Raw genomic sequence first — 17,686 nt, 5'->3', positions numbered from 1 at the left:
ATAGTAGAACAGGGTTACCATAATAACCTAGTTATCTAGATGACTATATATAGTAGAACAGGGTTACCATAACAACCTAGTTATCTAGATGACTATATATAGTAGAACAGGGTTACCATAATAACCTAGTTATCTAGATGACTATATATAGTAGAACAGGGTTACCATAACAACCTAGTTATCTAGATGACTATATATAGTAGAACAGGGTTACCATAACAACCTAGTTATCTAGATGACTATATATAGTAGAACAGGGTTACCATGACACCCTAGTTATCTAGATGACTATATATAGTAGAACAGGGTTACCATAACAACCTAGTTATCTAGATGACTATATATAGTAGAACAGGGTTACCATAACAACCTAGTTATCTAGATGACTATATATAGTAGAATAGTGTTACTGTTACGGATACAGTTATCCTGTGTGTGTGTGTATCCTGTGTGTTTCTTTTCTCTCCTTCTCCCCTCACAGGTGAAAACCATCACTCCCCAATCACTCCCCAATCAATCATCAATCAGAAGACACACCTCCTCCTACTTCCTCTCCTATCACAGTTCCTTCCCCATGGTTTAAAAACCCCATCATTTGTTTGCTCTGGAGCAATCTCTAGCAATCTCTAGCTCAATCTCTCTGTAAATGCCATGTCTGTAGGTCTCTGTGTTTCACTCTCGCTTTGTGTCGTAACCTCTCTTTTGTTTAAGCACCTCCATAGCACTTTGTCATCACCTGTGAGTATTGTTTTTGGTTATGGTGTTTGTTTGTTGCTGGTGGGAAAAGGGGGAAACCAAGACAAGTCGCCCATGGGCATACACTACCCGTAGGTGAACTTTGTTAAATACACTAGTTAGAACTGGGCGGACCACACACTGTATTTTTGGTTAGTTAGTTAGCTGTTGTTAAAGTAGGCTAGTCTAGCTTAGGGGTGTTTTTGAATACTTATTGTTTCTTTCCTTGGGTCCAGCTCAGCCCCTTTTCCTGCTCCCCCCATTACCGTGTGTTTATAAATAAACCTAGAGTTTGACGGTAGATTTCTGTTGTCGTGGTTATTTCGTGCACACTTTTACTTTGTCACCATAATAATTTGCATGAGTTATGTTACGGGTCTCATTACCATCCCCCCTAGACTGTCGGGCCAAAAGGGATTCGTAACATAAATGGAGCCTCGTCCGGGATCTGTCATAACTGACACCCATGCCGCTCATGTAGATTGTTGTAGTGGTATAGTTCAGTGTTGAGCGTCATAGCTGAAGTAGCATTAGTGTTTGCTATTTTCTTTGGCACTTGTGAAGTAGTGTAAAATGACTACTTTTGATTTGAAATCCTTTTTGGATAACCCTTCGTGGGAGGTTTTTGACAAATGTCGTAGAGTTGATTTAATGACCTTGGCTGACCATTATTCAGTATCGATTCCGCAGAGTTTAGTTAAGGCGGAGGTTAAACAGCTAGTGTTAAATGTATTGTTGGAAGAGCAGGTGCTTGTGTTACCGCTGCCTGAGTCTACTACCCCTGTAGCGGATGTTGCTGCTCCTGTAAGCCCATTGGTGTCTGATAATGAGGGAGAGGCTAAAACACCAGCCACATTGTCCCATTTTGATCCACTCTCCCCACTGTCAAATGGTGATGCCAGGAGGGATGTCCGTTTAGCACAGTTCCAACTGGAGGTGGAAGAGAGAGCCCAAATTAGGCGAGAGACTCTCCAGTTGGAGATATGTAAAATAGAGGCAGAAAAAGAACGAGAACAACGGCATTTGGAGATGTGTAAAATTGAGGCAGACAGAGAACAAAGGCAGTTGGAGTTCAAAATGCGCCAGATGGAACTGGAGGCAGAGACAGCGAGGCTAGCCTCCGGTCCTACTGTGCCTGTTTGTGAGCCGTCCTCACCTGCTGTGTCCTCAAACACGTTTGACATTAGTAGGCAGATTGCCTTAGTACCTTTGTTCAGAGAGTCAGAGGTTGACTCCTATTTTTGTGTATTTGAGCGTATAGCCGTAGCATTGAAATGGCCTGAAGAGGTATGGTGCCTATTACTTCAGTGTAAATTAACTGGTAAAGCCCAAGAGGTTTTGTCAGCGTTACTTCTGGAGGACAGTTTGAATTACGAAGTGGTCAAAGCTACTGTTCTTCGTGCCTATGAGCTTGTGCCTGAGGCATACCGACAGAGATTTAGGTCTCATAGATTTACATTTTACATTTAAGTCATTTAGCAGACGCTCTTATCCAGAGCGACTTACAAATTGGTAAATCATAGAAAGTCTTCTAGTAAGACTTATGTGGAATTTGCTAGAGACAAGGGAAATCTGTTTGATAAATGGCATGCCGCTAGTAAGGTAACTGATTTCAACTCTCTCCGGGAGTTAATCTTGTTGGAAGAGTTTAAAAATTGCTTACCCGAACGCATTGTAGTTTACCTAAACGAACAGAAAGTATTCTCCCTGGCAGAAGCGTCTGTGTTGGCAGACGAGTTTGTGTTGACGCACAAGAGTGTGTTTTCGGCTCAAACTGAGAGTAGAGCCACTGAGTTTCCTACCTTTAGCCCTAGTCGGCCAGCAGTAGTATATCAAGCACGCCAGAAGAATGAGCGTCCCTGTTTCTATTGTCATAAAGTAGGACATATGATTAATGATTGCTTCCTGCTTAAACGCAAACAAGGGATGCCTCTTCGTGCCAAGCCACCAACAGGTGTTGCTCTAATTCGTACGGTTGTGAGGTCTGCAACAAAACAGGTGCCTCAGGGTAACTGTAGTTTGAAAGTCTCAATCCCCGACCGCAGTTATGAACCATTCATTTTCGAGGGGTTTGTGTCCCTAACGAATGGCGAAGCGTCTCAACGACCGGTTAAAATCCTTAGAGATACTGGTGCGGCGCAGTCGTTTATATTGTCAGATGTGTTGTCCTTATCTGACGATACATACTGTGGTTCCAGTGTGTTAGTGCAGGGTATTGAAATGGGTTTTGTGCCATTGCACTTTGTGAAAGTACACTCTGAGTTAATCAGTGGAATATTCAGAGTGGGGGTACGCCCTATGTTGCCAGTGAAAGGTGTGACCTTTATAATGGGTAACGATATTGCCGGAGGAAAGGTAGTACCCGTATTGGAAGTAATGGATAAAAGTGACCACTCTCTCTCTAATGAGCTGGCACAGAGTTATCCACATGTGTTCCCCGCTTGTGCTGTCACTCGTGCTCAGGCACTACAAGAGGGTGACGTGATAGATTTGTCGAACACTGTTCTGTTCAAAGAGGTTGATCAAGAAGATGGATTGTGTGATACCTCTGAGAAGCTGATCACCTCTGACAAACAGCCCAAGAAAGAATCAAAGAACGTTGAACTTATTGCTGATGCAATACAGTTACCAGTCACTCGTGAGCAGCTGATTGCTAACCAAAAGGTTGACAACAAGCTTGCTAAATGTTTTTCTAGTGTTGTCTCATTGGAAGATGTGAAGAAGAAGAACGTGGCTTACTTCATTGATGGTAATCTCCTCATGCGTAAATGGAAATCCCATGTTGACGCGGATGGAGATTGGAATGCTGTTTACCAAATAGTGATTCCTACAGCCTTTCGACAAAATGTGTTATCCCTTGCTCATGATCACCAGTGGTCTGGTCATTTAGGAATCACAAAAACTTATGATCGGATCCTTCGACATTTCTTTTGGCCGGGTTTAAAACAAGATGTGGCTCAGTTCTGTCGGACATGCCACACATGTCAGATAACAGGAAAACCAAATCAGGTTATTCCTCCCGCTCCTCTTTGTCCCATACCTGTCATAGGTGAACCATTCGAGCATGTGGTGGTTGATTGTGTCGGACCGTTACCGAAGACAAAATCGGGTAACCAGTTTTTGTTAACGATAATGTGTATGGCTACAAGATACCCCGAGGCCATTCCTCTGAGAAGGATTACAGCCCTGGTAGTGAGTAAAGCCTTAATAAAATTCTTCACGACATTCGGGTTACCTAGGGTGGTACAAAGCGATCAAGGAACCAATTTCCTATCCAAGCTCTTCAGGCAGGTGTTAAAATCCTTGTCAATTACGCACCGTGTGTCAAGCGCCTATCACCCAGAGTCTCAGGGTGCACTTGAAAGATGGCATCAGACACTGAAGTCTATGCTACGTAAATATTGTTTGGAATCTGAGAAAGATTGGGATGAGGGAGTTCCTCTAGTTTTGTTTGCTGCTCGTGAAACTGTGTAGGAGTCCCTAGGTTTCAGCCCGGCTGAACTGGTGTTTGGTCACACAGTGAGAGGACCAATGAAAGTCCTTAAAGAACAGTTCTTGTCCCAAGAGTTGTGTACCAGAGATGAGAATGTGTTGGACTACGTTAGTCGCTTTCGTGAGCGCCTACACCAAGCTTGTGCTCTCGCAAAGGAAGCTCTGTCTTCCTCACAGAGGAGCATGAAAAGACACTATTATAAAGAGGCTGTTTCTCGTCCACTACAGCCAGGTGACCAAGTACTGGTGTTATTACCTGTTCCAGGATCTTCACTGTCAGCTCGTTTCTCGGGTCCTTATTTAATTGAAAAGAAAATAAGTGAAACTGACTATGTGCTTCAAACTCCCGATAGACAACGCCAATCTCGTGTGTGTCACATTAACATGTTGAAAGCTTACCACACCCGACCCATCACACAGTTAGAGAGTTCAAAAACAGAGGAAGGTACTGCTGTCTCCTCTGCTACTACTGCTATGATAGTGGACTGTCATATTGATGATGTTGATGGCTTGGAGTTGCGCAATACTCAGCAGCAGTGTGTTAGATTGCCCAACTCAGAAATGCTGCTGTCTATCCAATCCGGTCTGGTTCATTTAACGGATGGACAGGCCAATGATATTGTGAGGCTACTACATGTCTCTTTAATGACGTTCCTACTCGCACAAATGTGTTGGAACATGACATTAATGTTGGAAATGCTACACCTATCAAGCAACACCCATATCATATCAACGCTTCCAAGAGGAAGATAATGAGGGATGAGGTGAGATATTTGTTGGAGAATGACCTGGCTAAGCCAAGTTCAAGCCCTTGGAGTTCTCCTTGCATTTTGGTTCCTAAACCTGATGGTACGTCCAGGTTAAGTACGGATTATCGGAAGGTAAATTCTGTCACAAAGCCAGATTCGTTCCCGTTACCCCGACTGGACGACTGTATCGACACTATTGGTGCTGCTAAGTATGTAACTAAGTTAGACCTCTTAAAAGGTTACTGGCAGGTTCCGTTAACTTCACGTGCTTCTGAGATTTCTGCCTTTGTGACCCCAGACAACTTCCTACAGTACTCAGTCATGGCTTTTGGGATGCGAAATGCACCAGCCACTTTCCAACGACTGGTTAACTCCGTATTAGCTGGCGTTCCTAATTGTAGTGCATACCTTGATGACCTAGTGATTTATTCGTCTGAGTGGACAGATCATGTTGACTCGCTAAGGGTAGTATGTGAACGGTTGGCAGCTGCTTCTCTAACCCTGAACTTGGCAAAGTGCGAGTTTGGGAAGGCTACTGTTACCTATCTCGGTAAAGAGGTTGGCCGTGGACAGGTGCGCCCTGTTGATGCCAAGGTCTTGGCTATAACTGCATTCCCTGCACCTACCACCAGACGAGAGCTATGCCGCTTTTTAGGGATGGTTGGCTACTACCGTAGCTTCTGTAAAAATTTCTCTGTGGTAGTTGCTCCATTGACCGATTTGCTTAGTCCAGCTAGATCATTTGTGTGGTCCCCTGATTGTAAGAGAGCTTTTGAATCAGCGAAAGCACTCTTATGTAGTACACCTGTACTTGCTGCTCCAGATTTTGAACAACCGTTCAAACTTGAGGTAGATGCTAGTGCCAGAGGTGCTGGTGCTGTTCTACTGCAGCAGGACAAGAGTGGAGTGGATCATCCCGTTTGTTATTTTTCACGTAAATTTAATAAATGTCAAACAAACTATGCGACAATAGAACAAGAAGCTCTTGCTTTGTTGTTGGCTCTGCAATACTTTGAAGTATATATTGGTTCCAGTTCCCTACCCGTGATTGTATATACTGACCATAACCCCTTAGTTTTTCTCCACCGAATGTACAACCAGAACCAGCGCCTTATGCGTTGGGCGCTGATTGTACAAAATTATAATTTGGAGATCCGCCACAAAAAGGGTTCTGATAATGTGTTGGCAGATGCTTTGTCTCGTGTGTGAAAATTATTTCTGTATGTTTTGCAAGGTTGTTGCTTTGTTGTGAGTATTCATTGAAATACTGTAGTCGCAACCCTTAGGGTTGCTCTTTTAAGGGTGGGAGTGTTACGGATACAGTTATCCTGTGTGTGTGTGTATCCTGTGTGTTTCTTTTCTCTCCTTCTCCCCTCACAGGTGAAAACCATCACTCCCCAATCACTCCCCAATCAATCATCAATCAGAAGACACACCTCCTCCTACTTCCTATCCTATCACAGTTCCTTCCCCATGGTTTAAAAACCCCATCATTTGTTTGCTCTGGAGCAATCTCTAGCAATCTCTAGCTCAATCTCTCTGTAAATGCCATGTCTGTAGGTCTCTGTGTTTCACTCTCGCTTTGTGTCGTAACCTCTCTTTTGTTTAAGCACCTCCATAGCACTTTGTCATCACCTGTGAGTATTGTTTTTGGTTATGGTGTTTGTTTGTTGCTGGTGGGAAAAGGGGGAAACCAAGACAAGTCGCCCATGGGCATACACTACCCGTAGGTGAACTTTGTTAAATACACTAGTTAGAACTGGGCGGACCACCCACTGTATTTTTGGTTAGTTAGTTAGCTGTTGTTAAAGTAGGCTAGTCTAGCTTAGGGGTGTTTTTGAATACTTATTGTTTCTTTCCTTGGGTCCAGCTCAGCCCCTTTTCCTGCTCCCCCCATTACCGTGTGTTTATAAATAAACCTAGAGTTTGACGGTAGATTTCTGTTGTCGTGGTTATTTCGTGCACACTTTTACTTTGTCACCATAATAATTTGCATGAGTTATGTTACGGGTCTCATTACCATCCCCCCTAGACTGTCGGGCCAAAAGGGATTCGTAACAGTTACCATAACAACCAAGTTATCTAGATTACTATATATAGTAGAACAGGGTTACCATAACAACCTAGTTATCTAGATGACTATATATAGTAGAACAGGGTTACCATAACAACCTAGTTATCTAGATGACTATATATAGTAGAACAGGGTTACCATAACACCCTAGTTATCTAGATGACTATATTTAGTAGAACAGGGTTACCATAACAACCTAGTTATCTAGATGACTATATATAGTAGAACAGGGTTACAATATACAGTAGAACAGGGTTACCATAACAACCTAGTTATCTAGATGACTATATATAGTAGAACAGGGTTACCATAACAACCTAGTTATCTAGATGACTATATAGAGTAGAAAAGGGTTACCATAACAACCTAGTTATCTAGATGACTATATATAGTAGAACAGGGTTACCATAACATTAAAACCTTAGTTATCTAGATTACTATATATAGTAGAACAGGGTTACCATAACAACCTAGTTATCTAGATGACTATATATCGTAGAACAGTGTTACCATAACACCCTAGTTATCTAGATGACTATATAGAGTAGAACAGGGTTACCATAACAACCTAGTTATCTAGATGACTATATATAGTAGAACAGGGTTACCATAACAACCTAGTTATCTAGATGACTATATATCGTAGAACAGTGTTACCATAACACCCTAGTTATCTAGATGATTATATATAGTAGAACAGGGTTACCATAACAACATAGTTATCTAGATTACTATATATATATAGTAGAACAGGGTTACCATAACACCCTAGTTATCTAGATGACTATATATAGTAGAACAGGGTTACCTCTCACGAAATGTCCTCTCACTGTCAACTGAGTTTATTTTCAGCAACTTAACATGTGTAAATATTTGTATGACCATAACAAGATTCAACAACTAAGACATAAACTGAACAAGTTCCACAGACATGTGACTAACAGAAATGGAATAATGTGTCCCTGAACAAAGGGGGGGGGGTCAAAATCAAAAGTAACAGTCAGTATATGATGTGGCCACCAGCTGCACTATGTACTGCAGTGCATCTCCTCCTCATGGACTGCACCAGATTTGCCAGTTCTTGCTGTGAGATGTTACCCCACTCTTCCACCAAGGCACCTGCAAGTTCCCAGATATTTCTTGGGGGGAATGGCCCTAGCCCTCATCCTCTGATCCAACAGGTGGGATTGAGATCCGGGCATTTTGCTGGCCATGGCAGAACACTGACATTTCTGTCCTGCAGGAAATCACACATAGAACGAGCAGTATGGCTGGTGGCAAAGTCATGCTGGAGGGTCATGTCAGGATGAGCCTGCAGGAAGGGTACCACATGAGGGAGGAGGATGTCTTCCCTGTAACGGACAGCGTTGAGATTGCCTGCAATGACAACAAGCTCAGTCCGATGATGCTGTGATACACCGCCCCAGACCATGACGGACCCTCCACCTCTAAATCGATCCCGCTCCAGAGTACAGGCCTCGGTGTAACGCTCATTCCTTCGACGATAAACACGAATCCGACTATCACCCTTGGTGAGACAAAACCGCAACTCATCAGTGAAGAGCACTTTTTGCCAGTGTCTGGTCCAGTGATGGTGGGTTTGTGCCCATAGGAGACATTGTTGCCGGTGATGTTTGGTGAGGACCTGCCTTACAACAAGCCTACAATCCCTCAGTCCATTCTCTCTCAGCCTATTGCGGACAGACTGAGCACTGATGGTGGGATTGTGCATTCCTGGTGTAACTCGGGCAGTTGTTGTTGCCATCCTGTACCTGTCCCACAGGTGTGATGTTTCGGATGTACCGATCCTATGCAGGTGTTGTTACACATGGCCTGCCACTGTGAGGACGATCAGTTGTCCGTCTCCCTGTAGTGCTGTCTTAGGCGTCTCACAGTACGGACATTGCAATGTATTGCCCTGGCCACTTCTGCAGTCCTCATGCCTCCTTGCAGCATGCCTAAGGTACATTCACGCAGATGAGCAGGGACACTGGGCATCTTTCTTTTGGTGTTTTTCAGAGTCAGTTGAAAGGCCTCTTTAGTGTCCTAAGTTTTCATAACTGTGACCATAATTGCCTACTGTCTGTAAGCTGTTAGTGTCTGTCACGTCGTCGTATGGAGTAGACCAAAGCGCAGCGTGGTTAGAATACATTATTCTTTATTAATGAAGAACACACTTAAACAAAACGATAAGACTAACGTGACCGCTAACGAAACACTGCGCTAACGTGCAACATAACATAGACAATAACCCACGAAATACCCAAAGAAGATGGCTGCCTAAATATGGTTCCCAATCAGAGACAACGATAAACACCTGCCTCTAATTGAGAACCAATCTAGGCAACCATAGACCTACATAAACACCTAGGTGAAAACAACCCCATAAATCTACAAAAAACCCTAGACAGTACAAACACCCTAGAATAAGACAAAAACACACATATCACCCATGTCACACCCTGACCTAACCAAAAAATATATAAAGAAAACAAAGAATACTCAGGTCAGGGCGTGACAGTGTCTTAACAACCGTTCCACAGGTGAATGTTCATTACAGTTTTTTACAATCACTTTGGCACTAATTTCAGAACCTTGTGGTCATTTTTCAAAACTCTATAGACACAAAACTCAATACGGTCATCACTTGTAACAAAGGCTGTCCAATGTTCAAAACATTTCATTGTGCATTCATATCTTTATAGAAACCTTGCACTTGCAGAATCATTGGTTCAAATAACTAATTCATCATGAAATACCATATGAACATTCATTTAGATCCCACACACACAAGATACCGATAGTTTCACTGTGTAGTTGTTCATACAATCATTAAATATTGTAGTACAAAGTATGTGATACATGTTTCATTATCCTACTACATGTAAATCATCACTGTAAAAGGACTAGTAGAGAGAATACTACAGACACAGTGGAATCATTGAACAAAATAGGAAATGTATTGATAAAATACAATAAAATCACAACATAGGTTTCTTTGAATCAAAGCAAAATAAAAAGCTACATTTTTTTTTTAACTACAGTAAAACGTCAACTGGAAAAAGCAAAACAAAGGATTGATTACTGTACTTCTATATTTCCATCAACTCTGTCTTGTGGATTTGGCCACAGGTTCTTATCCACATCACAATGGATGTTTTCATTAGTCAAACATCTTGGGAAGAATCTTCGGGCGAATCCAGGCCTGACACTGGTCTGCCGTGATGTCATTGCATGCGTCATCCATGGCCTGGAGAAGGGTGGCTTGTTCGTGAGGGTGCCTATCATATACCTTCCACCTCCATGTGGGGAAAAACCTGACATTATCCCACACAATTATATAGGTCACACCATCAGCTCTACAGACCTGATTTAGCTCATCAAGGAAGGTTACCTTCGAACAGCGAATCATGTGGCTGCCTGCAACTCAATATATAGAGTACATAGAGTAGAGAGCTTTAGATGTTGTTCGACCAAACATTAGAATGGGCAAGATGAGTAATCTAAGCAACTTTATTGATGCCACACATGGTGATTCCAGCATCTCAGAAACAGCTGCTTTCCTGGGATTTTTATGCACTACAGTCTCTAGAGTTTACAGAGAATGGTGCGATAAACAAAACACATTCAGTGAGCGGCAGTTCTGTGGGCAAAACAACTTGTTAATGAGAGAGGCCAGAGGACAATGTCCAGACTCATTCAAGCTAACAGAAAGGTCACAAATGCTCAAATAACAGCTGTTTAAACAGTGGTGTGCAGAATGGCATCTCTTAACGTACAACACCATGAATAATTCAGGCTATTGTGGAGGCAAAAGGGGGTCCTACCCAGTACTAGATAGGTGTACCTAATAAAGTGATACAGTAATGTCAAATCTGAAAACATGGTCTTGAAAAGTGGTACATGGGACCATAGAAACAGTATCTAACAAAGAATGATGATGAAATATTACATCCATAGATAATGTAGTCCAATTGGATAAAGAGGCGGAGAAACTATGGTGGGGTCAGAGCCACCACCGCGGACAGACGCCCACCCAGACCCTCCCCTATAGGTTCAGGTTTTGGGGCCGGATTCCGCACCTTTGGTGGGGGGGGGGGGGGGGTACTGTCACGTTCTGACCTTAGTTCCTTTGTTTTGTCTTTTGTTTTAGTATGGTCAGGGCGTGAGTTGGGTGGGTTGTCTATGTTAGTTTTTCTATGATTTGCTATTTCTATGTTTGGCCTGGTATGGTTCTCAATCAGAGGCAGCTGTGAATCGTTGTCTCTGATTGAGAACCATATTTAGGGAGCCTGTTTTCTATTGTGTTTTGTGGGTGGTTGTTTTCTGTCTTTGTGTGTCTGCACCAGACAGAACTGTTTCGGTTGTTTCTTTGTTGTTTTGTTATTCAGTGTTCAGTTTACATTAAAAAGATGAACTTGTACCACGCTGCGCATTGGTCCTCACCTTCTTCCACCAACAACGGTCGTTACATAATGTGTGAATTGCATTTTGAAATGGTAATACTTTGATGTTAAACAGGTGATTTTAGTTCAGTGAACAAATTATCTTAGCTTTATGTGTATTGTATCCAAGCAATTGGAAAAAGTGTTGAAAAATTTGCATTTTGATCATTGGTTGTGAGTTTTGTGTCTAGAGTTTTGAAAAATGACATCAAGGTTCCGAAATTAGTGCCAAAGTGATAGTAAAAAACTGTAATTGTTTATGGTTCATTGAACAAGCATGGGAAACAGTGTTTAAAACCTTTTATGGCTGCGGTCCCTGTACAGGGATCAACATCAGGGGAAATTTCAGAGTGACAACTAACAGTACTCGATAAAACTCAAACTTTCATTAAAACACACATGCAGGGTACTCAATTAAAGCTACACTCGTTGTGAATCTAGCCAACATGTCCGATTTTTAAATGCTTTTCGGCGAAAGCATGAGAAGCTATTATCTGATAGCATGCACCCCCCCGAAATACCTGAAGGGGACGTAAAACAAAAGAATTAGCGTAGCCGGCGCTACACAAAACGCAGAAATAAAATATAAAACATTCATTACCTTTGACGAGCTTCTTTGTTGGCACTCCTATATGTCCCATAAACATCACAATTGGGTATTTTTTTCGATTAAATCCGTCCATGTATACCCAAAATGTCCATTTATGAAGCCCGTCTGATCCAGGAAAAAACAGCTTTCCAAAACGCAACGTCATTTTTTTTTATTAAAAAAGTTGCCTATAAACTTTGACAAAACACTTCAAACTACTTTTGTAATCCAACTTTAGGTATTAGTAAACGTTAATAATCGATCAAATTGATCACGGGGCGATCTGTATTCAATAGCAGCAAGTCTTGAAATCTTGGTCGATATTCTCTCTTTCAAAACTTCCTCCGGTGTACCCGATGACAGGAAGTGCCTATTCTTCATTTCACCAAGGATTAACTTCAACCCAATTGCCAAGACTGGCGACATCGTGTGGACGCTGTAGGCATTGTAAACTGGGCCCTATCTATTTTACCTTGCCATAGACAATACTGAGTACTGGCGGAGGGATATTTGTTTTTGTTTTTTGTGAACAGTTTTCCTTGGGGTTTTGCCTGCTACACACGTTCTGTTATAGTCACAGACATGATTTAACCAGTTTTAGAAACTTCAGAGTGTTTTCTATCCACACATACTAATCATATGTATATACTATATTCCTGGCATGAGTAGCAGGACGTTGAAATTTTGCGCGATTTTTAACAAAAAGCTGAAAAAATTCACATGCTCTTTAAGAGGTTTTAAACCCTTTACAATGAAGATCTGTGAATTTATTTTGATTTTTACCAATTATCTTTGAAAGACAGGGTCCTGAAAAAGTGAAGTTTATTTTATTGTTGAGTTTAGTAGTACATGGTTATCATAACACCCTAGTTATCTAGATGACTGTATATAGTCGAAGTAGATCAACGTTAGATGAATGAAATATGGACAGCCATAAACCTTATGACCAACCAGAACTCTTTTTCATAGTGGAGACAAACTATGGCAACCAGAACTATCCTTCATAGTGGAGACCAACACTATGGCAACCAGAACTCTCCTTCATAGTGGAGACCAACACTATGACAACCAGAACTATCCTTCATAGTGGAGACCAACACTATGGTAACCAGAATTCTCGTTCATAGTGGAGACCAAAACTATGGCAACCAGAACTATCCTTCATAGTGGAGACCAACACTATGGCAACCAGAACTCTCCTTCATAGTGGAGACCAACACTATGGCAACCAGAATTCTCATTCATAGTGGAGACCAACACTATGGCAACCAGAACTATCCTTCATAGTGGAGACCTTGAACAACACAAAACATTATAGGATGAGGCCTCGCTCTCTTTCTCTTTTTCTCTCTTATCTCTCTCCATCTCTCTCTTTCTGTATCTCTTTCTCTCTCTCTCTCTCTCTCTCTCTCTCTCTCTGTCTTTCAATTAAATTCAATTAAATATACACATTGAATTGAATTTACACATTCTCAAAATAAACATATACAGTAGTGACAATGATCAAAGACAGGAATATAATATACTGTTAGTAATGAGCAAAAATAATGATAGTATTACAACACATAAGAAAAACGAATAGGCAAAAATGAATAATCACACTACACTTCTCACTGGCTGTCCCTGACTTTGAATAATCACACTACACTTCTCACTGGAAGTCCCTCAAGTTGAATAATCACACTACACTTCTCACTGGCTGTCCCTGACTTTGAATAATCACACTACACTTCTCACTGGAAGTCCCTCAAGTTGAATAATCACACTACACTTCTCACTGGCTGTCCCTGACTTTGAATAATCACACTACACTTCTCACTGACAGGCCCTCAAGTTGAATAATCACACTACACTTCTCACTGGAAGTCCCTCAAGTTGAATAATCACACTACACTTCTCACTGGAAGTCCCTCAAGTTGAATAATCACACTACACTTCTCACTGACTGTCCCTCAAGTTGAATAATCACACTACACTTCTCACTGACTGTCCCTGAGTTTTAATAATCACACTACACTTCTCACTGGCTGTCCCTTGGGTTGAATAATCACACTACACTTCTCACTGGCTGTCCCTCAAGTTGAATAATCACACTACACTTCTCACTGGCTGTCCCTCAAGTTGAATAATCACACTACACTTCTCACTGGCTGTCCCTCAGGTTGAATAATCACACTACACTTCTCACTGGCTGTCCCTCAGGTTGAATAATCACACTACACTTCTCACTGGCAGTCCCTCAAGTTGAATAATCACACTAGACTTCTCACTGGCTGTCCCTCAAGTTGAATAATCACACTACACTTCTCACTGGCAGTCCCTCAAGTTGAATAATCACACTACACTTCTCACTGACTGTCCCTCAAGTTGAATAATCACACTACACTTCTCACTGGCTGTCCCTCAAGTTGAATAATCACACTACACTTCTCACTGACTGTCCCTGACTTTGAATAATCACACTACACTTCTCACTGGCTGTCCCTCAAGTTGAATAATCACACTACACTTCTCACTGGCTGTCCCTCAAGTTGAATAATCACACTACACTTCTCACTGACTGTCCCTGAGTTTTAATAATCACACTACACTTCTCACTGGCTGTCCCTTGGGTTGAATAATCACACTACACTTCTCACTGGCTGTCCCTCAAGTTGAATAATCACACTACACTTCTCACTGGCTGTCCCTCAAGTTGAATAATCACACTACACTTCTCACTGGCTGTCCCTCAGGTTGAATAATCACACTACACTTCTCACTGGCTGTCCCTCAGGTTGAATAATCACACTACACTTCTCACTGGCTGTCCCTGAGGTTGAATAATCACACTACACTTCTCACTGACTGTCCCTCGGGTTGAATAATCACACTACACTTCTCACTGACTGTCCCTCAGGTTGAATAATCACACTACACTTCTCACTGGCTGTCCCTTGGGTTGAATAATCACACTACACTTCTCACTGGCTGTCCCTCAAGTTGAATAATCACACTACACTTCACTGGCTGTCCCTCAAGTTGAATAATCACACTACACTTCTCACTGGCTGTCCCTCAGGTTGAATAATCACACTACACTTCTCACTGGCTGTCCTCAGGTTGAATAATCACACTACACTTCTCACTGACAGTCCTCAAGTTGAATAATCACACTAGACTTCTCACTGGCTGTCCCTCAAGTTGAATAATCACACTACACTTCTCACTGGCAGTCCCTCAAGTTGAATAATCACACTACACTTCTCACTGACTGTCCCTCAAGTTGAATAATCACACTACACTTCTCACTGGCTGTCCCTCAAGTTGAATAATCACACTACACTTCTCACTGACTGTCCCTGACTTTGAATAATCACACTACACTTCTCACTGGCTGTCCCTCAAGTTGAATAATCACACTACACTTCTCACTGGCTGTCCCTCAAGTTGAATAATCACACTACACTTCTCACTGACTGTCCCTGAGTTTTAATAATCACACTACACTTCTCACTGGCTGTCCCTTGGGTTGAATAATCACACTACACTTCTCACTGGCTGTCCCTCAAGTTGAATAATCACACTACACTTCTCACTGGCTGTCCCTCAAGTTGAATAATCACACTACACTTCTCACTGGCTGTCCCTCAGGTTGAATAATCACACTACACTTCTCACTGGCTGTCCCTCAGGTTGAATAATCACACTACACTTCTCACTGGCTGTCCCTGAGGTTGAATAATCACACTACACTTCTCACTGACTGTCCCTCGGGTTGAATAATCACACTACACTTCTCACTGACTGTCCCTCAGGTTGAATAATCACACTACACTTCTCACTGGCTGTCCCTCAGGTTGAATAATCACACTACACTTCTCACTGGCTGTCCCTCAAGTTGAATAATCACACTACACTTCTCACTGACTGTCCCTCAGGTTGAATAATCACACTACACTTCTCACTGACTGTCCCTCGGGTTGTGGCAGGAGGATCTATTTCTCTCTCACACTCACTCACACACACACGCGCTCACACACACACAGACTCGTATTGATTTCACTGGTTGTCCTTGGATGTCGGACCATGACAAACATTCCAGAGGCTGAGATGTGTTATGATGTGTTATATGTTATATTTTGTTACCTTGTGTTATGATGTGTTATATGTTATAATGTGTTATGTGTTATAATGTGTTATGTGTTATGATGTGTGATGTGTTATGATGTGTGATGTGTTATGATGTGTTATATGTTATAATGTGTTATATGTTATAATGTGTTATATGTTATAATGTGTTATATGTTATATGTTATAATGTGTTATATGTTATAATGTGTTATGTGTTATAATGTGTTATATGTTATATGTTATAATGTGTTATATGTTATAATGTGTTATATGTTATGATGTGTTATATGTTATATGTTATAATGTGTTATATGTTATGATGTGTTATGATGTGTTATATGTTATAATGTGTTATATGTTATAATGTGTTATATGTTATAATGTGTTATATGTTATAATGTGTTATGTGTTATAATGTGTTATATGTTATAATGTGTTATGTGTTATAATGTGTTATATGTTATAATGTGTTATGTGTTATGTGTTATAATGTGTTATATGTTATAATGTGTTATATGTTATAATGTGTTATGTGTTATAATGTGTTATATGTTATAATGTGTTATGTGTTATGTGTTATAATGTGTTATATGTTATAATGTGTTATGTGTTATAATGTGTTATATGTTATAATGTGTTATAATGTGTTATATGTTATAATGTGTTATAATGTGTTATATGTTATAATGTGTTATATGTTATAATGTGTTATATGTTATAATGTGTTATGTGTTATAATGTGTTATGTGTTATATGTTATAATGTGTTATGTGTTATGATGTGTGATGTGTTATGATGTGTGATGTGTTATGATGTGTTATATGTTATAATGTGTTATGTGTTATAATGTGTTATGTGTTATAATGTGTTATATGTTATAATGTGTTATATGTTATGTGTTATAATGTGTTATGTGTTATAATGTGTTATGTGTTATAATGTGTTATATGTTATATGTTATAATGTGTTATATGTTATAATGTGTTATGTGTTATATGTTATAATGTGTTATGTGTTATAATGTGTTATGTGTTATAATGTGTTATAATGTGTTATATGTTATATGTTATAATGTGTTATGTGTTATAATGTGTTATGTGTTATAATGTGTTATATGTTATATGTTATAATGTGTTATGTGTTATAATGTGTTATATGTTATAATGTGTGATGTGTTATAATGTGTTATATGTTATATGTTATAATGTGTTATGTGTTTTGTTGTGTTATGATGTGTTTTGTGTTATGATGGGTTATGATGTGTTATAATGTGTTATAATGTGTTATGATGTGTTATGATGTGTTATAATGTGTTATAATGTGTTATGATGTGTTATATTATATTGTGTTATGATGTGTTATGATGTGTTATAATGTGTTATATGTTATGATGTGTTATAATGTGTTATTTGTTATAATGTGTGATGTGTTATGTTGTGTTATGTTGTGTTATAATGTGTTATGATGTGTTATATTATATTGTGTTATG

The sequence above is a fragment of the Oncorhynchus nerka genome, linkage group LG11 (genome assembly GCF_034236695.1).
Source record: "Oncorhynchus nerka isolate Pitt River linkage group LG11, Oner_Uvic_2.0, whole genome shotgun sequence".
NCBI classification, from domain to species: Eukaryota; Metazoa; Chordata; class Actinopteri; order Salmoniformes; family Salmonidae; genus Oncorhynchus; species Oncorhynchus nerka.
Note: the sequence above shows the minus strand (reverse complement) of the source record.